This window comes from Gossypium arboreum, chromosome 4 (genome assembly GCF_025698485.1).
Source record: "Gossypium arboreum isolate Shixiya-1 chromosome 4, ASM2569848v2, whole genome shotgun sequence".
In the NCBI taxonomy this organism is placed as follows: Eukaryota; Viridiplantae; Streptophyta; class Magnoliopsida; order Malvales; family Malvaceae; genus Gossypium; species Gossypium arboreum.
This window is the reverse complement of record NC_069073.1, coordinates 35,486,246-35,495,828: the sequence shown is the minus strand read 5'-3', so window position 1 is coordinate 35,495,828 and position 9,583 is coordinate 35,486,246. Positions and strand designations below refer to the sequence as shown.

General features: G+C 35.4%; 1 long non-coding RNA gene across 1 annotated transcript; it reads left to right on the top strand.

Moving 5' to 3' along the window:
• Positions 1–2,596: 2,596 nt before the first annotated feature.
• On the top strand, positions 2,597–6,110 carry LOC108457763 (uncharacterized). The gene is made up of 3 exons (XR_008281677.1): positions 2,597–4,074; positions 4,169–4,206; positions 5,550–6,110. It is a non-coding gene; the product is annotated as an uncharacterized LOC108457763 (long non-coding RNA).
• The last annotated feature ends 3,473 nt before the right edge of the window (positions 6,111–9,583 follow it).

Sequence of the window (9,583 nt, the reverse complement as noted above, 5' to 3'; positions counted from 1 at the left end):
AGGAATACTTAGGTTATAAATACTATGACATTGGGTTGATGAGATCCCATATAAGACCATATTTGGGATATGGCATTGGCATCAGTATGAGTTATCATGTAAGACCATATCTGGGATATAGAGTTGATATGAGATTTCGTGTAAGACCACGTCTAGGACATGGCGTTGAAATGAGAATTTGTATAAGACCATATCTGGGATATGGCATCGATGTGAGATCCCATGTAAGACCATGTCTAGGACATGGCATTGGCATCTTATTGTGTATGGTAATTCTGAGTGTCTGTAGTATTCCAAATGGTCCAATGGGTAGTCCAAAGATTTGTCAAAGAATTGACGGGGTATGACCATGTTGAAAGGGTACAGGCATGTCCGCCAAGCTCATAGTTATTGAGATTACAAAATGGTGAAACTTTGGTAAGATGAGAATAAAGAAATTATGGTCTCGAGTTCTATTGAACATTGTGTAAATTGAATGAGGTAGGATATGACTACAATGATTACTGAAAATGAGATGAGTCAGGTTATGTTATGTATGTGTACGATAATGCATATTATTATTGCTTATTAATTACATACAAGCTTACTAAGCTTTATGCTTACTCCCTCTCTCTTCCATTTCCTTGTAGTATCACCAAGCTAGCTCGGGGATCAAAAGACATTGGAGGCTCGTTCACACTACTAATTGGATCTTTTAGGTATAGTTAGTCTCAACATTTTGAGTATGGCATGTATAGGGACTAGGCCTTTTGTTATATGTCATATTGGTCTAGCCAAATGTGTTGGCTTATAATGATATTTGATTTATTTTGTGTATGGCCAAGAGATATGGCTCATAATGATTATTGGGTTGAAAAACTACTTACCATGTATGTATGTACCATTCTATTATGATATGGCCTGTGGTTATTGATGATTGAATGTTGATGAATGTTGTGTGTGTATAAGATGGTATGAAAATGCTTGCATGCAAGTCTAAGAAATATTACTTATACGTATATGGGTGTTGGTAAAATTTGATTTGTCATATTAGAGAGTCTTAAACGAGTAAAATGTGATGAGAAGTTGTCATGCATAAGCTATGTTTATGAGTTTTAAGGTATCATTGAAGCTATATATGTGTTTGTACAAATAAAGGTGGCAATTGGCTTGGAAAATAGCCTTAAAGTCACCTACACAGGTAGACACACGGGCGTGTGTATAGACCGTGTGTGACACACGGCTTGTCCCATGGGCATGTGATCCGGTCGTGTGTCTTTTGCACCCTAATTAATGCAAAATAGAATGCCTAGTAGTAAACACACGGGCAGAGACACGACCGTGTGTCTCGACTGTGTGAGAGACACAACTTTAGAACAGGGGCGTATGCCCAGGCCGTGTGAAGTCTGCACCTGATTTTGGAATTTAATTCGCCACAAGACCTAAGGACACGGGCGTGTGCCTTAGCTGTGTGACCTTATTTGGTTGATGATGTCATAGTTAGAGAGTTACACGTGCTGAGGACAGAGGCATACACAGGCGTGTCCCAAGCCACACGGGCGTGTGCGACCACACGGCCTACCTCCATGGGCGTGTGACTCTCTAAAACATGAAATTTTTCTAAGTGTTGTAAAAGTTCCGGAAGTTCTCGGTTTAGTCCCAAATCTTTTTCGATACATGTTTAGGGCCTCGCAGGCCCATGTAAGGGATGTTAAGTATATGTTTAAAGGACCTTAATTGGAATGAAATTTTATGGTCTAGTTTTGTGTGTTTGATTGTGTTCAAGTACAGTAATGCCTCGTACCTTGTTCCGCCGTCGAGTACAGGTAAAGGGTGTTACAATGTTAACTTTCAAGCTTGTTTATGGTAAGCCATGTCATTTGCTTGTTGAACTTGAGCATAAGGCATTTGGGCAATTAAAAGGCTGAATATGGATTGGGCTGCTGCTGGCAACAAAAGATTATTAGAGTTGAATGAGATGGAAGAATTTCGGGCTCAAGCATATGAAAATGCTCATTTATATAAGAAAAAGAACAAGCAAGGCATGATAGTAGAATTTTGCCAAGGTAGTTTAAACCTGGACAGCAAGTGCTATTATTTAATTCTAGGCTCAAGTTATTCCCTAGTAAATTAAAATCTCGATGGTCAAGACCTTTTGAAGTAATTCAAGTGTTTTCATATGGAGTTGTTACTGTAAAAAAATTGGACACAGGAGCAACATTCAAAGTTAACGGACAATGCCTAAAGCATTGTTGGGGTGCTCTTGTTGAACGTGACAAGCAAACCATTAATTTTATAACATTTAATTTAGCAATTTTTCTTTTAATTTATGTATTTTAATTAATAATAAAATTTTGTATTATTTTCTTACTATTAATATTTTATTATTTGCTAGTAAGCGTTGAGTAGTAATGTCGTAGCATTATAAAGGAGTATGATGCCACAAAAAAACTGGTAATGAAGTGTCAAGACTTGATTAGTTGAAAAACTTCAAAAGAAAGATTTGTTGGCAAACCCTTTTGGGAAACTCAAATAGAAGCCCTAAATAGAGGGCCCGGATATTTCATTTCCCCCCAAAACTTCATTTCTTTTTTATTTTCCCCACGTCATTACCCTTTTCCTCATGTTTTTCATTCCCTAGAAACCGCCATCATTATCCCCTTTTAATTCATTTTTCTTCCAACTACTCACATCTCTTACCTCTCATAAAGTTTTCATTTTTACACTAATTCTTTCTTTTAACTCTTCTGTTACTCTCTTCACATTTGGGTACTTTTCCCAAATTTCTTTTCAGAATTCCTTTATGGCCCGTGCAAAGAGTACTTCAAAGATGGTAGAATCTTCTTATGCTGAGGGTTCTCAACCAAATATATTCTTCAATGCTATCGCTACTACAAGGTATACATCTAACATCCTCAAATGACTATTTTTCTTTAAGTAGGGTTTTCTATTAAAAGATGAACCCCATTTTCGGTATGATGAATCAGTGGCATCAGTTATTGAAAAGCACAACTGGAGTAAGTTTTTTTTTTTTTGCATCCATGAGATGTTTTGGGAAAAGTGGTGCGAAAGTTTTATTCTTATGTTAACTCCCTAGATTCCCCATTCATCTACATGAGAGGTAAATCTTTTCTGTTTGATGAAGACCAAATAAATACCCATTTTGGTCTCTGGGAGGTTGAAATGAACGTTCGGAGTTTTCTTACAATATTACACTAGCAGGATTATCATGGGTTTTGAATGATTTGTGTGTTGAAGAAACACAGTGGACTATTTCAGGCCATGACTGTTACACCGTTGAGCGCGTTGCGTGGAAGCCAGTAGGGAAGGTTTGGTATCACTTCTTGAGAAGTAGATTGATACCATTAACACATAATACGATAGTGTCAAAGGAGAGAATACTACTGTTGCATTCTATTATTAAATGCTGAAGGATAAATATTGGGAGAATTATATTCCAGGAAGTTCACAAGTGTGCAGATAAGAATGCTGGCAATTTAAACTTACCTTATCTTATCTTAACCCTGTGTGAAGCAGTAAATGTGCCATTAGGTGATGCTGAGGATGTTACCCTCAACAATGGTGGGATAACACAAGCTATTTTTGTCAAACTCAGAGGAGCTGAGTTTGTCGCGGCATTCCAGCACCATTAAGCTTTGCCTACCATGCAAATTCCTACAACAACGTCTCCTGACTCTTGTGATTCCCTTATCCAGAAAATTTTACATTTTTTAAATAAGCAAGAGCAAAGGCTGTCCCTTTTTGAAGTCCAGTAGTACCACCTCATTGAAGAGTTGGGACAACTCAATGCACGCCATGCTCGATATTGGATGTATGCGAAAAATCGAGACTTGGCCTTACGAAGATCCCTTCAGAAGAATTTTTCAAAACCCATGCCACCATTTCTTGTGTTTCTATTGAACTTGCTGTCATCTGATGACTCTGAAGAGGAGCCAAATCAGCTGCTACCAGTAGTGATTCTGTGGAAGAAGAAGCCACTCGTAAGGAGAAAGCTACTAAGGATGGGCTCGAAAAATATGTATTTAAGGACCTTGGAGGCCACTGCCACTACCACTACCACTACTGCTGATAAGGGTAAAACTTCTATACTCGTGTCTTCACCGACTTCTGTGACAGAGCAAGACAAACTAATTGATCAATTGATGTTGATCTTATAAAAATTGAGAAGGAAGGTGGAGAGAGCACCACTTTGAAATGAAAAATGAGGTACAAAGTCAAAGCCCGCAAGACCGTCAGACGAATTGAATGGACCTACAGTCTAGTCTAAGCCTAATAAGTTTCTTCTTTCCTTATTTCTTTTCTTAATAAATTACATATTATTTTTGTCTATATCTATGTGCATACTTATGTTTGTTTTGTTCCATGCATTGGGGACAATGCATCCCTTAGGTTTGGGGGTGTATTAGGCCTCTAGGTTGCATTTTGTATTTAGGGTATATCCATATTGTTGCATATAGGAGTAATTTTCCATGGCATTGTAACTATTGTTATATTGTTTGTCTATACAAACTACAGTTTTTATTCATGATTTTCAATGATGATTATAAATATTATTTTTTGATTTTCTTGAATTTGTAAAAATGGATTTGGTAAGTTTTGTTAAGGCTAGATTGCTTGGAAATTGATTTCTAAAATTAAGATGCTTTATACTCTACATTGTTTTTCAAATTATAGTGAGTATATTTTAATGCCTTAGGGATTCTTCAACCTAGTATTATTAACAATGCTATTAAATATTATTTAAATAAAGGATAGTAGACAGTCCAATGCTTCAGCATCGCTAAATAGGTTAGCACCACTTTGTTTGCTCCATCGTGCTATTGATTAGAAAGGTGGGTCTAAGTATGAGTGTGTAATAAAAATTGTTAGGGATATTGTAGCTAAGGACTGAGTAGTTAATGAGGTAGTTGTATCCTCCATCCGTCTTTTTAGTCAAAGGCCCTAACTTCATTAATGTTTTCTTGTTTAAATTGTGACATATGTAATACCTCAGCAATTCGGTGTATGCTCCACTATGATTGTCAGGGTAGAAAAAAACCCATTAAAAAACCAGAGAGAAAAATCTAGAATAATAAATAATTGATGTTAGGTAGCAAATGAACTAAATGGGTTAAAAGATATTTGCTATACGACGGAAAGGGAGAGTGGATGAGTATTTAGAAGTTTTTGTTTTTAGGAGATATTTTTGCACTAACTTTGCTAGACAAACCTTAGCCATTCGAACAACTTTAGGAAAGAAAAATTGCTGAGAATTGAGATATACATTGTTTTTCGGATAGATAAGCAGTATGAAAGGGTTTCATGCCATGGCAAAATATTTGCATTAGTATATATAGGAATTTTTTTGCTTGAGGACAAGTAATAGCTTAGGTTTGAGGGTGTGATAACTCTTGAAAAGAGTTATATTTTCTACCTTTTGACTTAGCTAATTATTTGTACTTAGGTATATTTTGCTGCATTTTAAGGCGTTTTAATTATCATTTTTTATATTGCATTCGAACTTGGACAATGTTGAGTTATTTGGTGCTTTTAATTGGTTTTTGTGGAAGTTTTGTGTGGTGGTAGGAAAGGAGCAAGTTTTCAAAGAAAGGAAATAAATGAGTGAAGTTTTGCTAGGGCAAAGTGCAAATGATATGCCAACATGAGTGCTGCAGTGATGCCAGGAAGACTGAGTCAAACAATTCTCATGCAGTTGTTTCAATTTGAAATATAAACTTATGCCAAATAAATCACCTTAGAAAAGAGGAGAAGATTAACACAAATTGATTGGCCGAACTCTATTTGTAAAAGGACAATGAAGGGAACCTCAAAAGGCATCTTAGAGAGAAGTAAAAGAGTAAGAAATCTCAAGTGGAAGAGGAAGTCATCCTCTCGGTCAATATAGAATTGTGCTGATGAAGTGCAGACGAGCAGAAGCTATTTTCTTGACGTTTTTCAGTAATTTCCTTAGGGCTTTCCTGTGAACTTATTTGGTTTTAAACGATGGTAATAGTTTGGAATTATATTTTCCAATTGATGAGTTAAATCTCATCAGGTTAGGGTTATTTTCATGATACTTAACTGTTTTAAGTTTCCATGGTATAAATCTAATTATTTTACTGCCTATTCAATTGTTTATGTGCAATCCCTTAGAATAATCGATGGCATATTATTCTTGTTAAGTTGATTTAATGCGGAAAATGTTAGATTACTTAACTAATATTGGATGGCATGAGCAACATTCAAATAATGCTTGTGTCATAAAGAAGGAATTACACATGTTACTATAATAAGACTCTGTATGAGCAGGGACAAAGACTTGAGGTTTTGCCTTTAAAAGTGGCAGGCCACTCTAAGACACAGTATGTTAATCAAGATTTTGTCACGACATTATTATAATATCTCGAATTAGAGCTTAGTCAGAATAGTAGTTTTAGGACTACAAATTTGACGTTAAAATAATTATGTCATGATCATTATGAGGTCTAAGATATGAAAATGAGCATGTGTTAAAGTTTCATGAAGAAATTCTATGTGTAAAGTGTCCAATTGGAGACTAGAGACCAAATTGAATAAATTGAAAACTTGAGTTCTAGAAGTAATTTGTATGAAATTGCTTTGGAATGTTAATTGGAGGTCCTTAAAGAGTAATTTTCTCAATTTATAAGTTTTTGGACAAAAATGGGCATATATGGAAAATTTTAGAAGTTTAGTAAGGAAGGACATTTTGGTTATTTGGTAATAAACAAAATAAAAAAGGGAAAATCAAGCTAAAATTAGCTCATTTTCTTCTCCATGCTACCGAAATTCTAAGGGTCTCCGTAGCTAGGGTTTTCAACATTTTCAAGCTTAATAGTAAGTGCTCCTGAGCCTCGTTTTTAACGTTCTTCATATTTTTGAGATCCTCGTAACATGCTCTTTCTATTTTTACCCAAATTTTAAGTTAGGGTTCATATTAAAAAATTTACCCATGTATGAGATGTTTGTGTTTTGATGATTTATGGAGGGATATGAGAGTTTAAAGGATGGTAAACAACTTTTACTAGGTGGTTTTTCATGGAAATGGCTTAAAGAACTAAATTGTAAAAGTTGTGAAAATGGGTAGGAAAATATAGAATGAAGGGAAAACATGGGCTGCTATGAGTGTGAATAGCATTCAGCTAGGCTTGGTAGCCAAGGAATTTCATGCATTACATTATACGAGCCTTAGGACTAAATTGTAAATATTGTGAAAGGTTGGGAAAAATGGTCATTTTGCTTGAGGGTGAGTTTTAGGCCTAAAACGAATAATATGATGTATTAATAATCTAATTTTATTGATATAGACCCCGAGGAACCAATTCTGGAGGTCGATCGTGAAAAACGAAAGGTTTCGGAATAACCGAGACACGAAACCAAAGCAATTACCAGGTAAGTTCGTATAACCCCAAGTAAACTTTTAACATACTTAAACATGCATGTTCTTAAATGTATGAAAATTTAGATATTCATTACATGATAATTCATGAAATGTGCTTGTATAAAAGAAAGATAATAAATGTCCCGGTTGAAATAGAAAAAGGGAAATTTGATGGGTAAACTATGACTTACATGACATGAGATATTGCATGTGTTGTGAAAAAGATTTAGTCCGGATGAGTAATCCAATGATCTCAAATAGAAATGATCTACCCCGGACGGGTGTTCCTTGAGTGATAGATCCTCACGAAGAATATGGTGCATTAAGGATTGATACACGTGAAATTCGTGACAAGTTTTAAATATTTATAATGAATCGTTCTTGAAACTAACTATTATCACGATGAAGGCAAGTGTACCTATCGAACAGTAGTATAGTTTTAGCAAGACCGAATTGTCGAACCCAAAAGAACTAAAAGTACTAGTAATGACTGTCTTTTTATTATCTAGCCTAAGAATAATGGGGTTTGTTTTAACTAACTAATTAACTAAACTAAGAATTCACAGAAAATAGAATTGGGGAATTACTTTTGGAAAAACGATTGAATTAAGACAATACATAAGGAAAAATCCACCTAGACTTCACTTGTTATTTGACTCTGAATCGGATGATTTGTTCATTTGACTTGATCCATAGAAATTCCTAAGTTATATTATTATCTCTCTTGAGACTAACAACATCTAACCCTAGGTTGAATAATTGAAATCTCTTTCTAATTAACTCTCTAAGGTTGCATTAACTCGATCTATGGATCCCCTTATTAGGTTTCACCTTAATCCTGCAAAATCTTGTCACCCTATCTCTAGGCGCACAATCAACTCCGCTTAATTATGACAAATGTATTCTTAGACAGAGTCTATTCCTCCTCTGAATAAGAGCTTAACTTGAATCAATATCCTGAAATATCAAAACAAGAATTAAGAACATATAATTAAGAACAAGTCAAATAATTATCATACAATTCAGATAATAATAACAAGATCTGTTTTAGGTTTCATTCCCCATAAGTATTTAGGGGTTTTAGTTCATAAATAAAAAGGTAAACATCTTAGAAGAATAATGAATACAAAACATAAAGAAAAACCCAAAACTCCTGAAGGGAAATTGAAGGGAGATCTTCAGTCTTGATGATGAATCCGACTTCTGAGATGGATCAATCGGCTTTTCTTGAGCAGTTCCCTTCTTTCTTCTTTGTGGCCCCCCTTCTAAGTGCCTCCTCAGGTGTTTAAACAGGCTTTGGAATGCCTAAGAGCCCTCAAAATTGGCCTTTTCTGAATTGGACTAAACTTGGGCTCAGCAGGGACATGCCCGTGTGCGATTGCTTAAGGCCGTTGTCAAGGCTGTTAAATGGGCACAGGCTGTGATCTACCCATGTAAATCGTGCTTTGACCTTGCCAAAGGGACACGGCCGTGTGACACGTCCGTGTGAGGAAGTCCAGGCCGTGTTGTTTTCCTATGTGGGTCCATTTTCTCCATTTTCGTCTCGTTTCTCACTTTTTTTATTCTCCTATACTCTCCTAAGTATAAAACATGAAATTAAAGGATTAGGAGCATTGAATTCATCAATTTTAAGGAGAAACTGTCCATAAATGCATTAAGCATGAGGTAAAAATATGTATAAATTACTGTTTATCAAATACTCCCACACTTAAGCATTTGTTTGTCTTCAAGCAAAACCCTCAACTCACAATCAAAATAAATTCTTCTTAACTTATAAGTGCTATTAATAATATCTCAAAATAATCCATAAGTAATACCATACATTGAGAATTTTACTGAAAGAACATCAAAGTTTCAAACATTCCAAGTTGAGTATTTTATCATGAAAGCATAGGTGTCTCCCCTCATCTAAGTAATTACCTTCGACTCAAAATATCACAGATTTTCACATCCTCACTAAAGATTCACTCAAATCACTCGAGGTGTTTAAGGATAATACATGAAGCACTCAATAGTCAATAATGAAAAGTCATTACATAGGCTTGCATGAAAATCAAATCTCCACCACTATATATTGAGATGAACATCAATCAAAAAGTCTTTAAAGGGTTGTAACGTGGCTTTGGTTAGGGGGTGTGGTCACAAGCTGAAAGAAAAGGTTAGAATCGAGATTGAATTGAAAAATTACCTAACTAGAAAGAGTAA